Source organism: Nothoprocta perdicaria, unplaced genomic scaffold (assembly GCF_003342845.1).
Source record: "Nothoprocta perdicaria isolate Ctin4 unplaced genomic scaffold, notPer1 scaffold_5, whole genome shotgun sequence".
NCBI classification, from domain to species: domain Eukaryota; kingdom Metazoa; phylum Chordata; class Aves; order Tinamiformes; family Tinamidae; genus Nothoprocta; species Nothoprocta perdicaria.
In genome coordinates, this window is record NW_020455754.1 from 7,440,585 (window position 1) to 7,465,068 (window position 24,484).

At 39.2% G+C, this 24,484-nt stretch overlaps 1 long non-coding RNA gene across 1 annotated transcript; it reads right to left on the bottom strand.

Annotated features, from left to right (window-relative positions):
• Positions 1-580: 580 nt before the first annotated feature.
• LOC112954455 lies at positions 581-23,297 on the bottom strand. Its single transcript, XR_003250711.1, has 3 exons — positions 23,215-23,297; positions 22,923-23,099; positions 581-1,661 (listed from the first exon to the last, which is right to left on the bottom strand). It is a non-coding gene; the product is annotated as an uncharacterized LOC112954455 (long non-coding RNA).
• Positions 23,298-24,484: the final 1,187 nt, after the last annotated feature.

The window sequence follows — 24,484 nt, forward strand, 5'->3', positions numbered from 1 at the left end:
ACACGGATCTTTCTTCTCTCTTTTTTATGATTCTCAGTATGATAAGATGACATTTCTGACAAGCAAGCCTTCCTCTTCCCCCCTCCCCTCATTCTGTGGATGTTTTCTTAGCCAATTAATCTAACATAATGTGCTATTTAGGTTTCGAGCAGCCAGCGTGACTTCTTAAGGAGACAGAATGTGCAGCTGGGAAAGGAGGTGTGGGGGAGACGGCGAGGAACCAGGAGGAGGCTCCAAACTGCCTGGAACTACTCAGCAGTAGGGTGACAGCATGGAGTCTGCAGTGTCTTCCTTCTCCRTCTCCTAGATGTCTTTGATATGTGGCTGCGAAGATACTGTGAGAGAGAGGGATGTTTGTGTAATGTGGAGGGGGAAAAGGGTCTGTTGAAATACTCTCCGGTAGGTATCGTGGATGTGTCYATCAGGCTCTCTCCAAAGATGCCTTCACATAATTAGCAGGTAGGAACAATGCAAAATACACGCAGGAGAGGGATTGCTCTTCCCCTCTGAACATGCRTCTCTAAAAGGAATAGTGGAGTTTTCAAGATCAAAATAAGGAACTTGATGGGGGAAAAAAAAATAAAGTAAAAACAACTTTTTTTCACATCCTCTCCTTCCAGTTACATATTTCTGTCAAGTCTAAAATCTTTATGCTCAAAATGCTGCTGAGTCACATGGAACAACATTCAAAACAAACCAGAAATTTTAGCCAAATTTCAATCCCAACTATTCTTCTTGAATTCTGGAAAAGTTTGCTTAGTTTTCTTTGATTTTTCCCTCAGACCTTTGTTCTATTCAGTTTTAGGTTATTCTCTGGAAAGCATCTCTAAATGTCCCTCAGAACCTACTTTCATTTCATTTTTGGATAATTAGACTGGATTCCTCCTTTTTTTGCCATCTTTCTAATTCATGAGGACGAGAAATGCTCTCTGTCTGTTTTATGTAAAATCTAAAGGTCTCACAAAATCTTATGATTATGACTCTCCACATGATACATTTAAAGCATCCACTATGATAAAATAACAGGACTCAAAACTGGAAACATGCAGTAGAAAAGTTTGATTTCTAAGACCGTCGTTTCTTGCACAAAAGTCGTCAGTATAAGAACAGAGTTGACTTATCACCTCCCAAGCATTGCACRTAGGATTTCAACAGTGCTCCCTTGGGTTTCATAGGCTGTTCAATGATCCCAGGCTGGCCACTTTATGGAAAGTGTTCTTTAGTGCTAAGAACACCTTTAGGCAAGGCATCTTTAACCCACCTATCTAAATAGCTGCATCTAATCACCTCATCTATAAAGCAATCAGTGCCCTTGCCACAGAGCTTCTAGTTATTCTTTCTTTTGCTTGGCCTACCATTGACTGCTGAGTGAAAAACCTGAAGGACTGTGTGCTGCTGTGTAGGAAGGAGCTTTATAAAAACAAACAAATGCTTATATATTAGAAGACTTCACAGTGTGCACTGCAGTGGCACCAGTGCATGTACTGCTACCAGTTTCCTGATCCCCTCATCAAATACTGTGCTACTGTCCCCAGTCTTGAAATGATGGAGGATCTTCCTGGGGTGAGAGCTCCGAGTGCTGTGAATTCTGTGCAAAGTCCTGTCCCCTTGTGCTGGCGCAGGCAAGCGAAGCTGTGAATCAGCTGTGCATTCTTCTACCTCTGAAATGAGAAGGACACTGAGCAGGGACATGTACAATGTTTTCAGGAAAAAAAATACAGAAAAAAGCAAGGGAGAGAACTGACATGTTTCTGACAGCTTTGCGAAAAAGGAAGGACAAGAAGTTAATTTTCACTTGCGTGGCTTGCAAGAGATTTAACTTCAACTAAAGGCAGTTTGGACTATTAAAAACAAGGAAAACAACTCACAGTGTTGGCCTAAACATTGCTGCAAAACCCAAAAAAAGATTTTCTTCTTCTCATCACACATCATTGAATCCACAGGGTGGAAAAAAAAAAWRWRTRTRTATATATATATATATATGTAAATCTYTTCAYTTCTGCTTTATTTTTGTCTTTTTGAAGGAAATTTAAGCAGATCTTTAAAAATATAGAATTTAGCTTAATTTTTGTGTACAACATCAGGATTCTGTCGAAAGGAATAGATGCCGTGTCCTTTGCCCCACGGACCTGAAATAACAGTCTGCCAGATTATAAAAGAGACCGGGTGGCTGTGACACTTCTTTCATTACCCACTGCAAAAGAAAATAGATGTTGTGTAAACTAGAAGCTTGTGGGCGCTAATGGCAGATTTTCACATGGGATAAACATATGTTCAGTTTGCTCAGAGCAAGAGAATTTCCCATTTCAGTACAAGGAAAAAAATGAAATCCTTATTTTTACTGACAGAAATTTCACCCTGGTACACTCTGGTAATTATTTGCAAAATGCAATTCTCTGCCTTTGGATGTTCAAGAAAGTTATAAGAACAGTATGAAATTCTGGCTACCTCCTAATATTACTATAAGTCTTGATAATATTTGAAGCATTTAGGTTTTTAYGTCTTTTGTAGATTATGATCCAATGTCACGTTTGAAAGATCCTGGAAAGAGAGACATAAATAAAACCTGAAAGTATCAGTGCTCAACTGGAAAACAGGTCAAGGGAAGTCCAGATGGGGATTCCACTTACTTTTGTGTTGGAAGAAAAAACCTAGTTCRAAAATCTCAGGAGAACATTTTTATTCCCTCTCATGCTATTTCAAAGGCACTTCGACATATAGTGTTCAAACAGCATTACAGCTCTTTCCCATACCAGCATTTTGGCTCCTACCCTTTAAGCCAACCCAAAACTGCCTAAGTGAAATGGAGAAAACAAACAACGGGGGAAAAATTATTCACATCTTTGCTAATGTCTCCAGGATTTGGTCTATGCTGAAAATTGTAGATAGTCTTTGTTACAGAGAAAACGTTGACAGTTTTATCTCTAAGAAGCTTGCAAATTCTCAAACTGTGYCCCAGTTTTCCCCCTGCATCTCCTAGGTCACCTGCTTTCAGGAAAAGACTATGAAATCTGCTGGTTATTTTTTTTGAGAGTGCTGCCATTCAGTGCCTCAGCCCTGGCCTGAGTCTGTTGACTGCTTCCACCATGCTCCAGGTTTTAACATAGTATTTTTTGCCTATTATTAATTTGCACACCTATAAGTGAGAGCCATTATGTGCTTCAAAACCTGGACATTTATATTCATACAGCAGTATTCAAGGCTTATTTTATGTCTGTACAATAACAGTGGAAGAGCAGAAAAATTRAAAAATGAGGCCTAGTAACAAACAAGGTTGTAGATTAGAAGATTTTGATACTATCTTAGAATAATTTGGTACTATATCTAAGACAAGCTTTCATTGCAGGGACTGATAGCCAGAAATTCTCCTGCCCATGCTTTTCCCCTGCAGATTTTTTTTTTTCATGAGATTTTTCAACATAGTTTTGAGACACACAGCAGAAACTCTGTGGCTCCCAGATTCAACATGACACAAAACCAGCAGTGAATCAAGCATTAGATGTGCTCATCCTCGCATTCCTTCTCCTTGAATGGCCATGGCCATTGGTACATGGCCACACAGAAGGGCATGTCCCTTTGGCCAGTTAGACCTTTTGCTGCATTCATTGATTTTTGGCATCAGTTCTACATTCCATGCTTCGCTCTCCCTCCATCCTCTCACAGCACGGCCTCTTTGTGCACAGCCCACTCTGGGTCTTGGCTAAGAGYCTGCCCCTTCCAGTTCTCCCATTTTGGAGCATTAATAATAGGACATACTGTTGGCATGCGCTTTGTTCTTGGAAGAGGCCCCAGTAATTCCAAGAACTAATTTTGGAGGAAGTTAATTAGCTTTTAGAATAAGAACAATGACAACAAAAATAAAATGTGCTTCAATTATTTTTAGACAGCCGTAGAAACCTGGAAATGATGCTAAAGCCCGGAGATAGGTGAAAGGCAGAGCAGGATGGGAGAGGGACTTGTGTTAATTATGATAAAACTTAGCTAAGAAATTGCTTGTGTTGTGAAAGCATCATAGAAAAACAAAGAAAATAAAGGAGACCCCCTGACTGGCATCTTTACAGTTTTATCTTAGGAAGTGATAGCTTATTTTGTCATACTGTCAGTTCACAATACATGTCCAAAGATCTTCCATCATCTTTTCTGCAATTATATACATTAGCTGGTTTAAAAGATGCTTTCCCTCYTGACTATATAGGTCTGCTACAAAATACCGGAGCAAGCCTGTAGCAGAGATGAGTGAAAGCGGCATTTGGACGTTAAAATAAAGGATATACAAAGATTAGTCTGTGAACATGAGAACTCCTAGTAGTCATTCATAGAAGATAAATCAGGGAGGAGAAAGACAAATACATGAATAAATTGCACAGAAGTGAAACAAGGTTATSAGAGCTGAAAAGGGAAAATGGTGGGCCCATAGGATAGTTAGGTGAAACAAAAGAAGGTGGCAAACCACTTTTGAAGGACAAATGAGGGAGAAGTGAGTCCAGTATTAGAGTTGAGTTGTTTTACTTTAGCCTGTCACAGCGAGAACTTGGGTCTTACAATGCGATTATTGATCTCTTCCCTTCATGATGCTCAGTGCTGAAATGTCCTGAATATAAATGGGGATTTTTAATGGATTCTAGCTTTTTTTTTTTTTTTTTTTTTTTTTTTAATAGCTTTAAAAAAAAAAGAGAGTTTAAAATGTATGGTCATTTCGGAACCACACACAAGACAAGAAACCAAAACCTGCAGTAACAATAGAAAACAAAAGGAAAAAAAGTGGTGAGAGAGAAAAGGAAAGAAAAAAAGAAGAGCAAGAATAATGGATTTCTGCATTTGCCATTTTCTTTTATTCTGACAGGACCATGTGCCCAGATCCCCAGATACTGCTTATGAGTGATGAAAAAAATTGTCTGATGGATTCTAACATGGAGGGTCCTGGTTTAAGCAYCGAGTTGCAAAAGCCACATGAGACTCCTCTTTGTTTCAGTGGCTTTTTGATTACATCCTTACTGAATCTAATAACCTCATTTTTCCTTCTCTCTCTCTGGTGATAGAGATTCAGTTACATTGATAATAAATGTTGACAACTTTTTTTTTTTTTCTCTCTCAAGAAAGACTTAAAAATACACATCCATTGCTTTCCACTTGCTGTCTGTGAAGTCAAGCTAATACTGCTAGCCCTTTTGACTTCCTCGCTCATAACCGTTTATTATTCAATCCTTTGAGGCAAYGATTCAAGTCATGGCTTCCTCTATTTTCCTTAAAAATAGAAYAAAAATGAAACTGGAAATATGTGCAAAAACTTTGTTTACAATAAGATCAGTCACCCCATAAAATAAACYCAGAAAATGGAGGGATAAGAACTATAAATCTCACTTGCCTTATCAAAGATAATTATTAAGAATTATTGTGGCTTCCTTATCCAGACCACCAGACATGGCTATTACCAATTTATATCACCAGCTTCATTATGCAGGTGACATAGGATGATAAATGTACTGTTTCTAATTTGCTGAGACTCCCAAACTGAGTAGAAGGCTCAATGACAGAATATTTGGCCACATTAAATGCTGTAAAACAATGCTGTCATGTATTTCAGTGAAACAGAGGCATCCCTCATTTAAGACTTTCTGCAAGTGAGTCAGCATTGGAGCCTTTTCTGAGATGAATCCGCAGCATTTGCTGGTTATTCTTTGTTGCCACAGTCAAATTATTTATAAGGCACCAGGGGATTTTTTGTGGCATAAGACATTATCCATCTTTCTTGATATCTATTCTGTTATTCACCCTTGATAAGCACCCTCTGATGCTTCTCTTCTTGTTTTTCCTAGTGCTTATTTACAGATGAAGCTTTGCGTCTCTCTCTCTCCTGAGTAACCTTTGGAGAAAAGCTTTCAGTAGGACATGGACAGCCTGAGGAGACTGAGCACAGAGTTTTTTCTTCTCTGCTTGCTTAGTTAGAAGACTGAAAAGAGGAAAGAACAGCCCAAAGATCAACACTGTTTACACAGCTCAAATCTGGTATTATTTATCAACATCTCTTTTGAAGTCATTCTACCCTACCCTTGGGATGGGTACCAGAAGAGCAAGAACGCTGAGATGGCAAAATATGAGGGAGACCAAAGAAAGGGAAAAGGTAATGAGAGCAGAGGAATATGCAATGCAAATATTTYGAGCAGATATTTAATTATTAATTAATAATGCAGACACAGAATGGGCACTGAGATAATTAGAGATAGATCCAATAAAGGTAAGTTATTGGGTCTCAAAATTTGCTACATAATCTCCCATTAGTCACAGTTTTCTTCTGAATCCTCAAGAAAGGATGGAACTGCACATCTCTGAGAAATTCTGAAAGCACATTAGAAGAGACTGAAAGAGAAAACCAGAATGGTAACATGTTAGAGAGATAAAGGATATCAATATAGATTTTGATAAGAGTGGAAGATATACATAAACCTAAAGAACAAGAAGTTAGCCAAAACTCTAGATGAGTTCAAAAAACAAACAAGCAAACAAACAAACAAACAAAAAAAGATTAACGCACAAAAGAATTAGATTGCTTTGTACAAAGACACCATCCTGGCTCATGAAGACTCTAAGTTATACATGCCTGAAAGTTGAGAGAAGAACTGCTTCTCTTCCACTCTTTTCTGAGCAGGCATCCCTTACTATTGCACTAGACTAGACGGACCATCAGTCTCACACAGCTCTTACACTATGTTATGTTCTTAAACAGGGGAAAAGGAGAAGGAAGTTCGTGATACAGCTTAAGTTGTCCCTTATATGAAAATGCTATAACCAAGAAATGTCATTTCTAATACTTACTGAGTTGCAAAATACATACTGATTGGAACGTGTCCCAGTGTATTTGCCCAGTAGAGGTTTCTCTGTATACCTCCCTGGACTGGAACCTAACATTGATATAGCTAGGTTTTTGCATTATAYCCATTTCTAAACAACATAAATGGTAAGGAAAAGTCTGTAGAAGAACCAGAAGAAAGTATTAATGTATTTGCTATGGGTACCCTCCATTACTGCTAATGGAAGAACTCTGCATGCGTGGAAGGAAGGGAGAATATACCCTTTTGTTGATGCATATTGAAAGAAATAATTTATAATGAAYAATTTATCTGACTAAATTAGATGTTTTCTACTCACTGCTCTCTTTCCACCAATATGTATATTAGAAAGTGTCAGACAAGTTCTCTGAGTGTATGGGATCCATAAGTTGGTGAGCAGTTTTCTGGCAGTGACACGTTTCCCTGTTTGAGCTCTGTGTGAGACTGACACAACTTGGTCGAAGGACAGGAGGTTTCCCATCCACAGGGTCTCTTTTAGGCCCGCAGGTTAGAAGGAAATGGGGAGGCGTTCTGTGTGGCATTGTGTCTTTTCTGACTGGCTGGGTATTCAAAGCATTTCCAGATTGCATATATATAATTTAAGTCCTGTGAATASCAGCTGTGACTGTCTGGGTTACTACTTGCAAAGAATCGTATTTGACTGGGAAATTATGAGCTATTTTGATCCATCTGTACATTTTGATACATTGCCAAATGAAGAGTTGGGGATGGTCAGATACATAATAGCCTGGGCCAAAGCCCAATATTGTCATATATTTGAGACAGTTTAATCAACCAGATCATTAGCTCTGATGCTAGTGACCAGAAGTGACTGAAGAACCAAACTCTGAGCAGGATTTACTTTGTAATTCCTGACCTCACTCCAGCCTTATCCCAGAATATGTGGAAGGAGACAGTTTGTCCCTGAATTCAGCAGCGTGTGACAGAGACGGAAGACTGATACACCAGGGTGACAGGAGGCTGCGGGTCACTTCAGTGCACTGGGGCTGTCTCGCAGCTCAGGAATTGAGTGTTCACATCGGCTGAGAATTTCTAACTGGGGGAGGGAGGGAAGACAGAGCGAGGGAGCGAGGAAGGACAGCGACTCTAGTGCCATAGTTGGGGGGAGGCRGAATCAGAGACATGAGTCACCTGTCATGCGGGTCTGAAAGGGCCAGCTTTCTGTCTAGAAGATTAATTAGAGACTGGTTGTTTTCCAAGAGGAAATCGGATGGAAGGATGCAGAAGAGAGTGTTCCTAGAGGAGAGAAATTTCAGCCATGTGGGATAATAGAGAAGATGAACTATAAGGACCCAGGCTAAATGTGGCAAAAGTGTATTTTGGAGGGGGAAAGGATGCACATCCTCTTTTGCTCTCAGACAGTAAATCTACGTATGGATCAAGAAAATAAAATTCAGGTATCCGCATTTGCAGTTTCTGCTGAAGAAAGTATTGAAGGCCCTCATATCATGGTCCAAAGGGACCTGTTTATGTRCTTTTGTGAACAGCCAAAAGCGATAAGCGGCCTTGGAGAAAGACTCTCTGGACACCACCTTTACACAGCGGTACAAAACATATTGTGCCGTAAGATCAGTCAAGTGAGTCAGACAAACCTCAAACGTATTGCCCRCTAAGGAGGCCCATGCTGGTGGGCAAGCAAAGGCTTGAATTGGCCTCTGCAACTTACACCCATAGCACTTGCCCTCAGTGCATAGCCACGAGCCTGGCTCGACCCAGTGGCTCCCAACACAGTACAGAATGGAGCTGCAGTGGAGGCAAGGCTGGAGAGCACTCGTGCTGCAAAGCTGTAATGCTCCTTTTCAATCCATTAGAACTCTGTTTTTATGAAAACTGAACTGGACTGATTTACTCCGATGTTATCTCAGTGATCCTCTCTGTCTTACAAGTGGTGAGAGAGAGAGGAGTCTGAGGCTAAGCCTTGCTCTGGTTCTCATTTGAAGACAAAGTAGGAGGTCTCATCAACAACACTTTCACTATCATCAAGTCACAGCAGGGGAAAGGTGGTGTAATGTGATGATGTTACTCTGGTCTAGATCTAGAGAAAGGAGCAGATAGGAGGAAATCTGCTGTGACCTTGAGAAAGTCATTTACTCTGTCTGCAACCACATTTTCTCATCTACAAAACAGCATTTACCAATTTTCCTTGCTTCATATGGATCTTCTATACACACATCTATAGAGTGTGTTTTCACCCTGTCAAACATTATAATTTGCTATAAACTGCAGCCTTCTTGGTTTTAAAGTTTTGCTCACAATACATTGATTGAAAATGCGATTACGTATGCAGTGAAGAGTGCAGTGACTTCTGTTCAGAACACATTTGCATTGAAACATCACAACTATTATAGCTGTCTATGTAATATACAGGCTTGACATACAAGGTATCATTAAGGATTTACATCTTGAGATAGTAATGATTTGAGAGGACATGCATTCTGGACATTCCTGTCAATAGCATTGCACTGAAAAAAATTCCCTGATGACTTGTGTTTATTAATGCATATTTTACAAGAACCTGAAGCACTAGCCAAAGACATCATTAGGCATCAAGACACTGTGATTGGTTTTCAATGCTCTAGTGGGTGGGATTTGCTCAGCAAGACAAATGACTGCAAAAGTTCTCCCAACAGGCAGGTAAATATTTCCTTAAACCACATATTCCCATGATCGGAATTGGACTCACATTTGCCGTGTGAAACAGGTCATGATGGGAGTCAGGAATACCACTAATTGACTGGTAATAACATGCAGTTTTTGATAGCTGTGACTAGTTGATGGAGGCTGTGATTCTCCCCACAACACCTGGTCTGTAACTGGAATCTGAGTTCCTATGGATAATGGAGCTAAGAGAAAGTATTAAGATATTTCAAAGTGCTTTAGAGTAGTTCTAGATCACAGCCCTAGTTGAAATGGGATCCAACAGATGGAATTTCAACAAAAAAATTACTAATAACCTCTGCCTAATCTACTGGGTATTACCAGACTCTGATACAAGGAGACCATTTAACAAGACATTTCCATCTGCCCCTATTCAGTTTTCTTTGCTGGTTACAATGACCTGTATAGGGGCTACTAGCTTCTCATCTGTCTTATCTGAGGTCTCAAGACCTGACATGTCTTTTCACCACAAAAATGTTTTTTGTACCTCCTCTCGCTTTGCTCCACGAGCTCTATTCCCTGGCAAAGAGGTGGCTGAGCCCACCAACATACCATGCAGTGCAGAGTCTGCCTTTCATCTTCAGCCTCTTGCTTCTCTCACTGCTCTCCTGGAAAGGTGTCCTCCTCTCAGGCCAAGCACTTCAGAAGCTGCTCAATCCCTGCTGCTGAGCCTACCCTGGGGGCTGCACTGGCACCCTTGAGGAGGTGCCCTCAGCTTTTCTATTGTCTAGAGAGCATCATTCAGAGATCAATCTGTCATGATGAAGGCTTTGCTCAATTACACCTATGAGAATATGGCAGAAAGTGGGAAAAGGAGAAAGGAAAAAGTCTCCCACCACCAATAGATTGCCTAGAGCCAAGTGTGTTTGCTCTTCCCCTTGCCTTGATGTGAGCATGGAGAGCGACAGGCTGCCAGCTCAAGGGTCCCAACTCTCCTTGGGGTTAAGCTTTTCAATGGTGAATTGCCATTAAAATATATAGCACGACCCAGGTACCATTCTGCTGAGGGTGATCCATGGGGCTACATCTCATTACAATGAATAAGAATATGGAAGGGGCTTTGCTTGTTGACACTCATGTGATACTAATGCATTGGTACCAGGATGGGCTATCACCTTCTCAGGTGGTTCAGATTAAGGTATAGTCCAGGGATGTGTGAAATCCTCCAGATCAAATCCAACAGCACATGAATTCACCATGAAAACAGTTGTCATTCTCCTCTCTATATCTTCTGGTCACACAAAAAGCAACAGGAAGGCGTGTGACAACTACAACTAAATCTAAGTGAAAATATTATAATGAATTCAGTCTGTTGGATGCTCAAACCAGATAAAAAAGGGCTAGGGCTCCTTGTCAGAGTGGGGTAATCTCAGCAGGCCGAACAGAATAAAAATTCATTTCTGTCAGTAAACTGGGAATGACTCAGAATAAACATGGCAAGGAGATCTTAAAATAAACAAGTGCCATAACTTCTTGCCTTAGGGTGGGGAGGAGGGGAAGATTAAATACTTTCATTAAATTAACTCTCATCCAAATKAGACTTCTGTTTCATTTCTCCAAGAAAAACATTATTTGTTGTCATTTCTTTTCTTGAATGGCCAATATGATGCAGAATTCCAGAAGTCTCATTTCTAAAGAAACAAATGTAATCCATTTCACAGACTGCTGAGACAAATCAATGTGGAAAGAGTCAGAAAACTAAACAAAAGCAATAGGAGGAAAAATATCACTCTTATTTATATTGCTATAATACATAGGGAAAAAGATATTTAAAATTACACAGCTAATTTTCAAAGCAGCAAACCACACTAATCAGTAATAAAAAATAACATTAAACTATTTCAACTGAAAAACGCTGCAAGTCTCGGATGATTATAACAGCCCACGTGATGGTCATTATTGTCTGCAATATAGAAAAGTAAGCTATTTTGGCTTCTTTTTGCTTTTTATTTTTCATTAAAAAGAAGTAAGAGACCAGAAAAGTAGTTATTGCCCAATTAACCCCTGTGATGACACACAACATTTCAGCTTCATTTTCAGCTTCAAAGTCAAATTTTATACTCTGGTGGCTGCTTAGAAAAACAGGAATAATAACAAGGCTTTGCTGAAGACATGCAATTTCTGACTTGACTGGAATTTACAAGATGTACAAAATTGACACTAAATTGGCTTCAGCATTTAGAAACGTATCTCAAATTTTGTTCACACCATAAGAGAAACAAATAGCTTTATTTTTTACTTATTTTTCTARAGACCTCTGTTTCCCTTCCTGGAAAAGTCGTCTTTGCCTAGAAAGCACGAGCTGAGCCAGCCTGTCGAGAGCACAGACAGTCTGCAGTCTAGTCTGGCAGGGGAGGAGCCCATTCTGTGAGCATAGGCAGAAGTACATTTTGATCCTCTTTGCTACCCAAGACTAATCTTTTTTCTTTTTACCTTCCCTGAATAAAATTTAAAGTGAGTTAGACCTGTCAGCTGTAAACCAGGTAAGCAATATGGGTGGTAAATAGAAAAAAAAAAAGAGAAGAAAACAGAAGTAGGAACAGAACTCTGTTCTCTTGACATCATGCCTAATGAACCTGAACATAAGGCAAGTAGTGCATGTCCACTGCTGCAAAGGAAGAAAAATTACAATAGCTGCCTACGATATGCGATTGCTTTTGGTGTAGGAATCTCCCTTGTGAGTCATTGGAAAATAGGAAAAAAAAAAAAACAAATCATGCTAGAAATCTCCCACTATAAAATCGTATTTCAGCAAGGGGAAGAAAGGCTGCAGTTAAATTAAACCAAATGTTAATCAGAATATCTGCTTTTCCTATTTCACTACAAGTGAGCCAGAAGTAAACCCAGAAAATAAAAGTTAATATKYMTCYRGAKRMATATTAAACTAGAATAATCACAAATCCAACAAATTCAAACCCACAGAAAGTTACCTGTTCATTTCTATACTGCCATCAACTGGGTTTTACATTTGGACCAATTTAAAATTTCTTGAGTTATAACTGAGTTAATAAATGGATTYTTAGGCAGCATATTTCTATGCAAATTTACATTGCCAAATGATTATTCTTCATCYGACTCCATTGTAGAGGAAAAAACAGAATGATTTTTTTAAATCCTTATGATAAAAATGAAGGTTTCAATAGACTTGTAATTTACAGTATTTTCACTCTGATGGAATAGAACTCTATCAAATTTAAGAGGAATAGATTCAAAAAGCTTCTAGACAAAGAAGCTGAAGGATGCTGAAGTAATCCAGTCTATTGAAATTTTAATCTATTCTCTGTAATTTATTTTCATTGACTACATTTCAAAGGTGATCATTCCCATTCTCTTTTCCCTAACTACTAAAATCACACAAATTCTTTGTATTTTCCTTTGGAAAACAACATTCAAATCAAACTGAAGTTCAAGGGAGGCATGTGTTTAACAGTACTCTCTAAAAGAAAGCCACAGTGACTCCAATGGGACCGTGTAGGTACTTAAAGTTGTACAAACAGTGAAGGGTTTCTTTGGATCACAGCCCTGGAAAGCTGTGGAAAAACACAATGCAAGAGCTGAATATGGTGATTTTTCCTGTGTTTTCATCATTCTTCTACTTTTCAAAGGGGAGGAAAATTTCAATGTATTCTTTCTGCAGTTCATGATAGCATAAAAAAGCATTTGCAACATGTGCAGCCAGTTGGCTCACTGAACTGGCTGAGAAAACCTAGCCTTGTAATTTTGCCTATAGTAAATGCTGACAGAAATTTCTCTGATACTGTTCCACTGCAGCTGCTTCATTGTTCTGTTTCAACATAATCAGCATAGTGAAGAGCAAGAAAGGAGTGTTAATTTTATATCAAATAAACTTTAATTGAGTCTTTCATACTTCCGTACTGTATAACAAATGCATATAATACTCAATGCATATAATACTCTCTGGCTTTAGTTCTGGTTGTGGTATCTCAAAAATTTGCCTTGACTGTATTATGTACAGTTCAGCTTTGTGTCAACACCTTGTAGCCTGAGCGAGAGCTATTCTTGAGATACCCTAAAACACATCCCCAAGAAATATTGATCTATAACAAAAGAGGCTCCTACATAAGGAAGAAGTTCCTCAGATAACAAAAATGGTCAAGATAGTTGTTGCCAAAAAGGGTCGTTCTGATTCCTGTGTGTTTTCTAGATCTGCAGTCACTTGACCCTTGCTAGTTCTCATTCTCTTTGAAACAGGAGCAGTCCAAGACCAGAACTGGTGCTGCATCTGAAACAACTTCCAAATCAAATCAGAAGAAAACATTGATTCCCACACAGATACCCAAATTGCAGGTTTAGCTTTCCCTTCCTCTCCTCTCATTGCACTGCTGATCTTTGGGGCCACCATTGCAAAGTTAATACTTTTCCAATTTCATGCACAAGACCATTTCCAGACTCAGTGCTGGTAGGTAASGCAAGACTCATCAGTGAAGACACCACCAGTGCAACATCCAGAAAAGCTTGCCACTGATGCTTATTATTCAACCTCAACAATAACAATGATTTATCTGATTTGTTTCAACTTTGTTCAATTAAGTGAACTAACTAATTCTCCACAAATAGTTCTTGGTTGTTAGCACATTCCCTAGCACACAGTGGTGAGGATTCTTTACTTCAAATTCAATTTGTTTTGCTTGATTGACCGTTGAGTTCACAGTATATTGCTGCTTRGTGACTCAAAGAGGGCAGAAGAGTCAGTTTTCTCAAAGGAATTTAAGTTTGCACTGCCCACAGAGCCTGTAGTCTATCATCAAAGTTTTGTTCTTCCTAGAAATTTGCTTGTAAACAGTCTTTGCTACAGTAATTATAATAAATGGCCAGTGGAAAATGAAGCAAAACAGAAAATATGCTCTTGTCTTCCTTGACCACTGTCTTGGCCAGCAATACTGCCATCATCTTCCAAGCCAGCTAAGGATCTCACAGCAGGCTTTCACAAAGAGGCAAGTTTTGATGGGAAAAAATTATGATGCTAAGGAGAAGAACAAAGTAAACAGCTGTTGCCAGTCAAGGCTGGAGAAGAGAATCAGAATGATCCTGGAATTTGTAAATTTAGCAAGTCTATTCTGAGAATGCAAAGATGAATCACCCTTCCCTGCTACCCGCCTCTAACTTCCGATACGTCTTGAATGAAAGTTCATTTGACTTGACTCTGACCCTCCCTCATCTTTTAACAAAAATATCYCACAAGTGCTGTTTTTCCAAAAGCAAGGCCCTGCACCATGAGTCTAAATTTATATCATAGGCTGTTGCTTTTATCTTTCCAAATATTTTCATAACTAGTCTATAATGACCGATACTGCTACTGAAGTTTACCATGCATTTGCCTTGCAGTATTCCTGACTAGTCTCTGCATGTTTTATCCCCCTTTTCTTCAGCCGTTTAATTTCCCAAGTCTTTCAAAAGATCTGCCAAGAATATACATTGGCAAAACTGGCAGAGGGATTGAAGCACAGGTTTCACTGCTGAGAAAAAGCGGTTCAACTTCCATTTTCATTCTTTCTTTGCCCCATCTCTTTCTAGCTGACTTGCCTATCACTTGCCCCAAGATGTCTTTTTTTTCTTCTAGTTACCCTATCCACACATTTTTTTCCAGGCATTCCTGGAAATGTCCTTCACCTGCACATGCCAGTCTCTGTAGTGTCTCTTAATCTACTATAGGTGCTCTTTTTAGTCCTCTTTCTCCTCCTCCCTCTCTCTAAGCTTCTTTTATTATTTCACCTCCTTGTCTCATGGCACTTCTTTGTACGGTAACCTGCCACTTCCTTCTTGGAAACAAAATCATAAATCAGTAGCTGTGCTAGCACTAGCTTTTCAATGTTATTTAAATTTCATCCTTGTAATAGTCAACTAAAAACTCCACTCGCTCAGGTGGGAGGGAGGAAAAGCTCACTGAGGAATTTCTTCACATGCCGTTTGAGGGCAGCAGCACACGCAGACCTCCGGAGGCTGTACACAGCCCAGCACACACTCACACATCGGTGGCACTCCCAAAGGCACGTGGCATGGCTCAACTCACTGTTCTCTCTCTCTTGGGTCCCCACTTACTGTCAAGTGAGCAAGAGGAAAGGAAAACTAAGCTTTTGCTCTATTTGTTAGTTCATGTTTCACAGAGAGAGGCAGTTTCCCCTCCWGCAGCTTTATGTCAGATGACAAAAATTATAATTTTCCATGCAAAAATCTTGAATTAAATCGTTATCCAAGACTTCTGAATCTCCTCATCTTATCAGTGGCAGCAAAGTTTGACCAAAACAATATAAAGTCTTTTTTATTTTGGCCAGGGAAAGGAGGCTGTCCCTGTTGCATCCCAGATGACTATGAAATACCTGCGGCCTCCACTGTTGTTTTCATGCACAACAAGCTCAAACACAAATGTGGTTATGTTCRCCTTTTCTGGGTCACTGGCACAGTTAAAGCTTTCAGAAAATGGTACTGAGTTTGGATGTCTGTGTGCACGCAGCACAAGTGATGGTTGATGCAGTGCACGGCTAGTGCTACACAGATACAGGGAGCTTCTAACAACCTATTATATTTAATGTGTGCCTATATGAGGTCCAGTCTAGCTAGCTGTGGCATTCAGCATCAGTCATAAGCAAAATTATTAATCTCATATAAAACCACAAAGATAATTGACTGTAAAGCTCAGTGCCTGTGGTGGCAAGTCAGGAACTCCTGCATTTAATGGATTCATAGCACATTAGATCCTAGTGACAGCCTCTCCCCAGTTTCTAGCCGGGAACCTGTGATAACTGGGGTCTTACTGAAATACTCCAGTTAGGTGCCMAACCTAGACAGGACTAATCCAGGTCCTTGTCCTTGCAACACAGTGAATATGAGTCAATATTTTAACAAATGAGAAGACTTGCTCCAGAGAATACAGCATTTCTCTCTTCCTGAGAAATAATTTTTTAAAAAAAATCTCACTTTCTTCCTTTACTATTTCCCATGACAAATGTCACTGCAATCCTGAAATCCAGGTGCATCTTACATAATTATTTAGTGCAGCCTATTGAAAGGAAATCCAGTTGCTGTTTGGTGGGCAATCTGACACTAGTTGATCTTTGCATGACGAATGAGAGGCACAAATCAATRGCAATTGATCAGTAATTACACAAAATTATAGTATGCCTTTGTGATATTTTTAAAAGAAAAAAATCATTTTGCTACTCAGACTGACTAATTTCTGGTTCACATTGAATCATTGTGCCGTGTTTGCAGCTCATTAAAGCCACACTCACAGATTTTGCGCCACTTCTCCTTGTTTTCAGTAATGAAAAGGAAGGAGATGATGCCTTCTCTGGGCTTCTTCAGTACCTTCAGAAGCAAAACTAAACAGAGACATATTTACAAAGGTGAGAAAAGTTGCTACAAAAAAGAATTTACTTATTTTCTACCTCCAAAATGGATGGCATGAAGATGATTGGGCATGAAATGGGTTAGGAGATATCTAAGACAGAAAATAYGAGAAAATCTCAGTGATAAGGATGGAAGACAACTGGCTGCAGTTGCCTAAAGGCTCTTTCTCTGGTGATTTGAAGAAGAAATTGGACAAGCCTCCACCAGGAATGGTTTGGTAGACTTGATCATCGATCAACTGATGCCTTACCCTGGCAGATGAGTGAGACTCAGGGAGAGTGAAGCTGGAACACAAGCACACACATCCAAACATCCATGCACTCTATGGAATAATCATATAAAACCATTTCAACATTATTTTTGATTGTAGGGTCTATGTTGAAATCAGCAGTGCTTAATATATCTACACTTGCTTCCACTTTTACAAAATTTTACTTGCCTCATTTGTTTTTACTTTGTTTTACCATGCTGSGATATTTTACTAGAGGAAAAAAATATGAATAAAATCAACACCCTGACACAGTAGTATCTCTTCTTCCACAGAATATCAAACCAGCRTACAAAACTATGAGAGGACCCCTTGCTAGGTAGCATCCTCCTACCACCTCTTTTGTGCCAGTTCTGTGCATAGCTATAAAATATTACCAGCAAAACTGATACAAAAAAATCACAACAAGCAGTTACAGCAAGCASTAGGCAGCATTTTCCTCTCGTGCAGTCTTGCTCCATTACGACCACTGTTAGACAGCAGGATGGTGAGGCATCTGGACACTGTTAGCATCACAAGCTGACGAGTAGAGATAGCCAAAAAACTGACAGGAATTACCTTGCTTTGCAGACACTTCTAATTCTTCAGTGATACATTACAAGCCCAGTACCTCAGGCTACCTCAAGTGTTCAACCTTGTTCAACAACTGTGATCACAAATGAATTTTGGGCTAATTGCAGCGCACTTAATAGGTGGAAGCAGTTTGTCTTCTCTGCTTCTCCAATTACAGCAAACAAACTATTTCACTCTTCRTGTACTTCCCTGATCTGCTATTTCTATTTCTGCCAGGCCTAGAGGCTGTAGCTCACATTGGGATCTTGGCAGCTGGGTGAAGCAAGCTTCTTCTCTAGAAGGCTCGAGGGGGATAGATGGCAAAGAGAGACTTGGTATTCCTGGAATCCAGATCAAAATCTTTGTCACAAAAACAACTAAGAAAAATATTTCCGTAGAGGTTACATCCTTTTGCCACTTCCTTTGTTTTAGATGAGTCATTTCTAGGATGAAGACCTTAAAACTGAATTAGCACCCAGACTTACAAACCAGTTTTATTTTCCTAGGTGCCAAATGTCCCACTTTGAGTGAGATCATTGCCATCTTCACTAAGCAGGAAGACCGGGCTCCCAGATGGATTTAGGAACTTAAAGTCAGTTGCTCTGCTGGGCAACTTTGTTATCAATTTGCCATCTGGTACCCAAATATATCCAGAGACTAAAAGCTATCTGGCTGTAAGGAAAGAAAGAACAGGAAGGTCTGTAACCTTCCCCTACTCCTGCATGGATAGATACAGAATCTTTTGTTGTTGTTGTTGTTGTTTTTAGTAGTATCTTGATAAATCAGAACCATTAGGAGTCTTATATCATCTTAAAATATTGATAAAAGTCTGTCTAGTAGGAGGAATTCAAATCCTATATCTAACACGCTTTTTTCATTTTATGTCAATAATGAAATCTAACATTTATTTTTTTCTACTTGTTTCTGTATTTCCTTTTGACTTATTTAAATAAGGGCATGTCTTCATTCCAAGTTATACTTATATTTGGACCATTCCCAAGTATCCTGGTGAATATTAACATCTTTAACTTTAGGTAATTTAAGACTTGACTTCAACGACTAGTCCAGAGTTCAATGAGTAAAGAGACACACTACTGCAAACGACAGTTGAGAAGGCACCTATTCTTGGTCACCTTGAATCTCTCAGAAAAAAAATCTCTACTAACTACTCTATTTGAATATTAAGCTGATGGTCCTCCAGTATCTTCCCCAAAGTTCTCCTCCTCCCAGAGGATTAAACCAGAATCTACCTCTACCAGAATGATTAAAAAGTTCTAGAGTTTATTGGGAAATGACCATGCAACACTAGAATCATGCAGCAAAAGCACTCCCACTACTCACATTACTCAGGTTTTCCAGAGCATGTATTTAAACATAAAGCAGCATTTCTGAAGCAATGCTGGGGGTGCTGTCCCCAAGATCCTTCCATCATAAAGACACGTGATCATAAATTAAGAGACATGCTCCATGGCAACCATAATGAATAACATCGCTTCAAATGCTGCCAAAATGGCAACATCTCAAATTTAATATTGCAAGACGTTATCTGTTAATTAAAGAGCAAAGGGTAACTGCTAAGGTTTTAAAAATATGCTAGAGATAACCAGAGATAATGCATTCCACACATGGCTAATTATGCACGCATCTTTTAAAACAAGCCAAAAATTAATTATGTATCAGAATCACCCCCAGTATAAGAGAATAATTGAATTTCTTACAAAATTTTAGCAGAATGGGAGGCATTGTATGGGCTGCACATTCTGTGCCACACTACACACCACAGTGCAAAAGGGCTTCCACACTGCAGCTCACTCAATGGGAAGGCTGCTGCCAATTARCGCCGTTAATACATGTTAATTTAAGATTTCCCTTTTCCAACTAATTGATATCTGATTAAACCTAGAAGAGGTTTTTTAAAGCATTCATTAAATAGCTAAAATTTCCTCACAAGTTTTGTGCTTTATGTAAGGTCACAATCACAAAATATGTAGCTCGTGTAATTTCCAAATCATTATAGAGTAATTGAACTTATCAGTTACATGCTAATTAAACTGAATGTTCTTTCTGCAATCAATTGGCATCAGATAGATGCACTGTACCCATCTCATTAAGTTTAAATGGAATAGCTAAGTCATTTAATATATAGCATGGCATATAGAGGATAAAAATATGCCTATTCTCTTACGTGGACAGTAACTTGCAGTTCTCTTAGATCCACCAGAGTGAAAAGCAAAGTACCCAGAGCAACTAGTTCCCAGGCTGCAAAATGGGTCCCAAAATCTGCATTAACACTTAGGTACTTAACCTGCACAGTGCTCTGCCCTTATGATACTAAAAATCAAATTGGCTGTACTTATATATACTTTAGTGGAACCACAATCCCCYAATGTTCCCAGCATTCTAAAAGCTTGATTTACATTTACGGGCAGATTGTACATATGTTAGAATATGGGGCCATTTATTTTTGGAGGCCTACTAAACTCACTGCTTATCTGCATTTTCCTCCTGCCATGTAGTGGTTAAGAGCTGATATCAATTCTACAGGGAAGAAATCATTCATGGAGAAAAGAATTAATGGGAGAAGCAGTAGTGTTTCCCAACATTTAATGTAATTCCTTTACCTAGAGATACAGTTCTGACAGTGAGATCGGACAGGAAGACAGGGTGATATTACATGACTGGGGAGGCAGAGGAGAACTGATGCCTACATTGAATTTCACTGACATTTTACTAGCAATAAATAGCACAGTTGGATGAGGGCTTTTTTGGGCACTAGGGGATGGAGTTCAACTATAAAAGTTGCTAGCAATCAAGGAGAGCGAGTTAAAAAGCGTGAGAAAAAAATCAGCTTTTTTAATGACTTTTATAAACTTTCTAACTGCTAGAATTTCTCGATATTTTGCTTTGGCTTCAGTGCCTGGAATCAAGAAAAATTCGAGGCATTTGTTGTCTTTTGCAACAAGGAAAAAAAAGAAAGGAAAGTAAGCGCAAGCACGTTTCCCTTTTGCTGATCTCAGGGAGCCAGGTCTTTACTCCTCACTCTTAAGGAGAGGACACCTGCCGAACTCAACACGAGCTTTTACTGAATGCACACTGTGGRACTGGATCCTGCTGGTCATTTCTTGTGGTTGTTTTGTTTGTCTGTTTTTCTTCTAATATGCAGAGGGCTACAAATAAATACTACACAGACACCAGCTTCTCAAGCTTATATTCCTGTGGTGATAATTTGCAACCACTTTTTGAGTTCTGAATTGAAAGCCAAGTTTTTGAGTTTTTTTTAATAAAAGCCTGAGAACTAGTACAAAGAGGCAAGAAAAGATGCAAGCATCAATTGTTACTGTGATGCTCTTAAAATACAGTTAAACCTGGACAAAGAGTTTTTGCAGTCCTTACAGACAAGTCATCAGTAGGATCGCCCTTCTCTGTGTCTAAGAGAAAGCTAATTTCTACAATTTAAGTGAATAAAATCCTTTAAAAAGTCTCTCTTCATTCCAGAGGAGAAAAAAAAAATAAAAGAAAAATAATACTGAAGCATATCTGCAGTTATCATCACCTACCAGCACAAGAAAGATAATTACTCACCCGAAAGCTAAAAAGCTGAGAGGTTTGTGCCRTATTATGGTATTAATGCCATATGGCTAATTGTGGAGCCCTACGCTGCTCAGTGAKCACCTGCCTAACAGATTTCTTGCTTCTTGAACAGATCTAGAGAGATCTATCTAAACAGATCCACTGCAGTCAGCAAGGGTCCAGCATCTCCTTTAAACAAGCTGTGAGAATGAGGTCCTTACCAGGAAAAGGCTGCTTCTATGGAGACTCACTTGTGTTTTGAGAGAGTTTTGCCTCTTTGTGGCTCTTGCATTTCCCTTACTGGGATAATTCCAGATCCCTGTTGGCAACAGTTGGCTCTAACTCCATGCTGGATCCTGCTTTCACCCAAGGTACCTTTGGTAGCCTTGGAGCACAACTTACAGAACCCGAGAAAGGCAAGATAAAGGGGACCTTGAGTGTTCTGGGGTGGTTTTTTTTTTTTTTTTTTTCCCCCTTTCCCTAAAGCTTCATTTAATGGTACACTGATTTTTTGTGTTGAATTAATTTTAGTTGCCCTTCAATTACAAACTTGCAGGAAAGTATTATTTAATAAACTGTCCTTTCCAATACAAATTGCCTTGCATTCACCTAACTTTATTTTTCACTTGTTATTGTGCTACTTAGGAATCTAGTTTTGCTAAAGTTTTCTAGAGCTCTTCATGAATTCAGGGCTAAATTAGGTAATTCTAAGTTGTTAGAATATTTAATTAATGAGGCAGCTAATAAGGACACAAGTTGCAGCATAGATGGTCATGTCAGCCCAGAACAGCCAATCCTCCCTGTTCCCACCAATGCATTTTATATGACAATGACAAGTTATTTCCTTCCTTTCTCCCCCTAGCCAAGGATAATTCTTGCTGCTACACACTATATAGAACTGACAAAACCCTCAAGATCTAAATTAAAGGTTGTTGCCAACACTTCACCTTCAAATGAATGTAGCTTTTAATAAATTATCTAAAATCTAGGAGAGGTACCATCATGATTCACCCGAGAACATCTTGCATGCTGGGCTATGCCAACAGAAATAATTAACTTCAACAAGGCTTGCTATTAAGATGCAGCATGCACAATTAAAGGACATGCAGTTTTGAACAAATGGTTCAACATGCTGGTGTCAAACAGACCCATCCTCCTTCTCCCACTGCTTTGGCAGCTTTTGAGCTTCATTATAAGAGGAAGAACATGAGAGCACACAGACCGACAGGGGCACAGCAGCACTGAAGGACTCCATACTGAGGCAGAGTAACAACTCTGTTTTGTTGTCAACATAACAGAAACTGGAAAGGAGCATCCAGAATCATGTAGATTCAGGTTTAGCAATAGTTTAAAAAATAATAAATTCACTGAAAACACCAGCAGTTCAGTACAGGCATCGCTTTCTAAAATAATGGAATGGTCAAAGTATGCAAAATGATTTGCATCCGTGATCTCATACAAGCTGTGGGGATGTTTAAAAGGAGATTATGTCATGAACTGGCAAAGTCACAGCTTCATTTCCCTTAACACAAAAACTAAAATTCTCACTATTGATATTTATAGTTTAAATGCCAATTCTCAAATCCTAAAAAGATATATAGAGGCTTAATTCCCAATGGAATCAAATTATCAAACTTCACCTCCAAGTGTTTCCTTACCTTGTATTTGCAAGTAGAAAAYACTCCATAAAATTAACAGATATTTTGTGTTGCAGAGGTCCCAATCAGCGATGGATGCTCATCTCAAGGTCTTCCACACTTTGTAGGAGCTAGTGAGTTTTGAGAACATGATGGGCAACTGGAGAGGCACACAGAGAGAGCCAGTTGATGGCCACCCTAAAAGACACCCCAAATCACCCTCACCTGAGGCCTGAATGTTAGCATTGTGTTCCTCTTAAAATCAGGCATATGCCATGGAACACACAAATAAAGATTAAAGGCAAGTTCCTACTTTAAAGGAAGATTTGTAGTCCAAACGTAGRTGTCTTGTTCTTGTTGGGTACTTTCCCTCCCAGTACTGGGAGGGAATTACTGWATATTTGTAGTTCTTAATCTTCAGAAGATTTTCAGAATAAGGTTTTCTACCTTGAAAAAGCCTAAAAATATACATTTATCCTCCTGAGAAAGGCCTCATTTCTTATATTCAATGCTGCTGCATTTCGCCAGTAATTGGCTTGGTCAGTTATTGACAGTCAGGTGAGGGCTTTCTCAAGAGACCCAAAGCCACCCCTGCTAATGCCCCAGGGGGAGCTTTTGAGAGCCTCCAGTGCCACCCAAGGTAGCACCACCAAAGGGCTTTGGTATCCATGGTGGTGTAAAGGTCCCATGAGTCTTCATTTCAGCCTATGTAGATGACTACAAAAGCAAAACCTTTCCCATAGGCTAATGGGAAACTCAAGTCAATTAAGGAATATTTTTTTCAGCTGAATTTCCCTGAATCTGAAGAGAAGTGAAGCCAGGTGTTTGGTCATGCAGAGTATGGGGCCAAAGACCAAACTGAGATACCTTCTCYTGCCCAAGGGAACTGGAGTAGTAAGATACTATCAAGATAAGATAAATGCCATGTTTATTTTCCCATCAAGAAATGACACTTGCCCATGAAGAATTGCCTTTCTTTAAATAAAGCACCTTTCAACAAGTTCATTAGAAAACCATCTGARCACTCCTGACAGTCAAGCTGGTGTGTGAGACAATGTCAAATTACTCATCGTGAATAAATTACCAGATGAATTTAGTATCTTTTTTTTTATGTGCATCATTTGCTCATGTGTTGAATGCAACTTCTGTGAATTTGCTAATTCTCATTCAGTAAGTAACCCACATGATTATTTTTGTGAGGTGTATTACTGTAGTACTTGGAGGTGTGGGTGGAGCGAGGGCCTCTGCAATCAAAGGACTTTGTAAAAACTGTGCAGAAAGTATCTTAASAAATTCCCAGCCTGCTAGACCTATAAATTAAATTGCCAAGACAAAAATAAATAAAAAGAAGGGAACTACAGGAAAAGCAATACTTTTGGCTGTGTCAGTGACTGAATCAAAAGTAAAATTCAGGTCCTTTTGGAAATTGTCTGCCTAATAGTAACGACTAGGATCGAATTAGGGATGGTAAAACTGGGAGGTGAGGAAAAGGCACTGGAATGACTTATGGCAGTGTTTGAGGACCAGAGGTGGACAGAAAGACAGGGTGCAAATAGTTTATGCTGTCTACTCAATTTTCATGC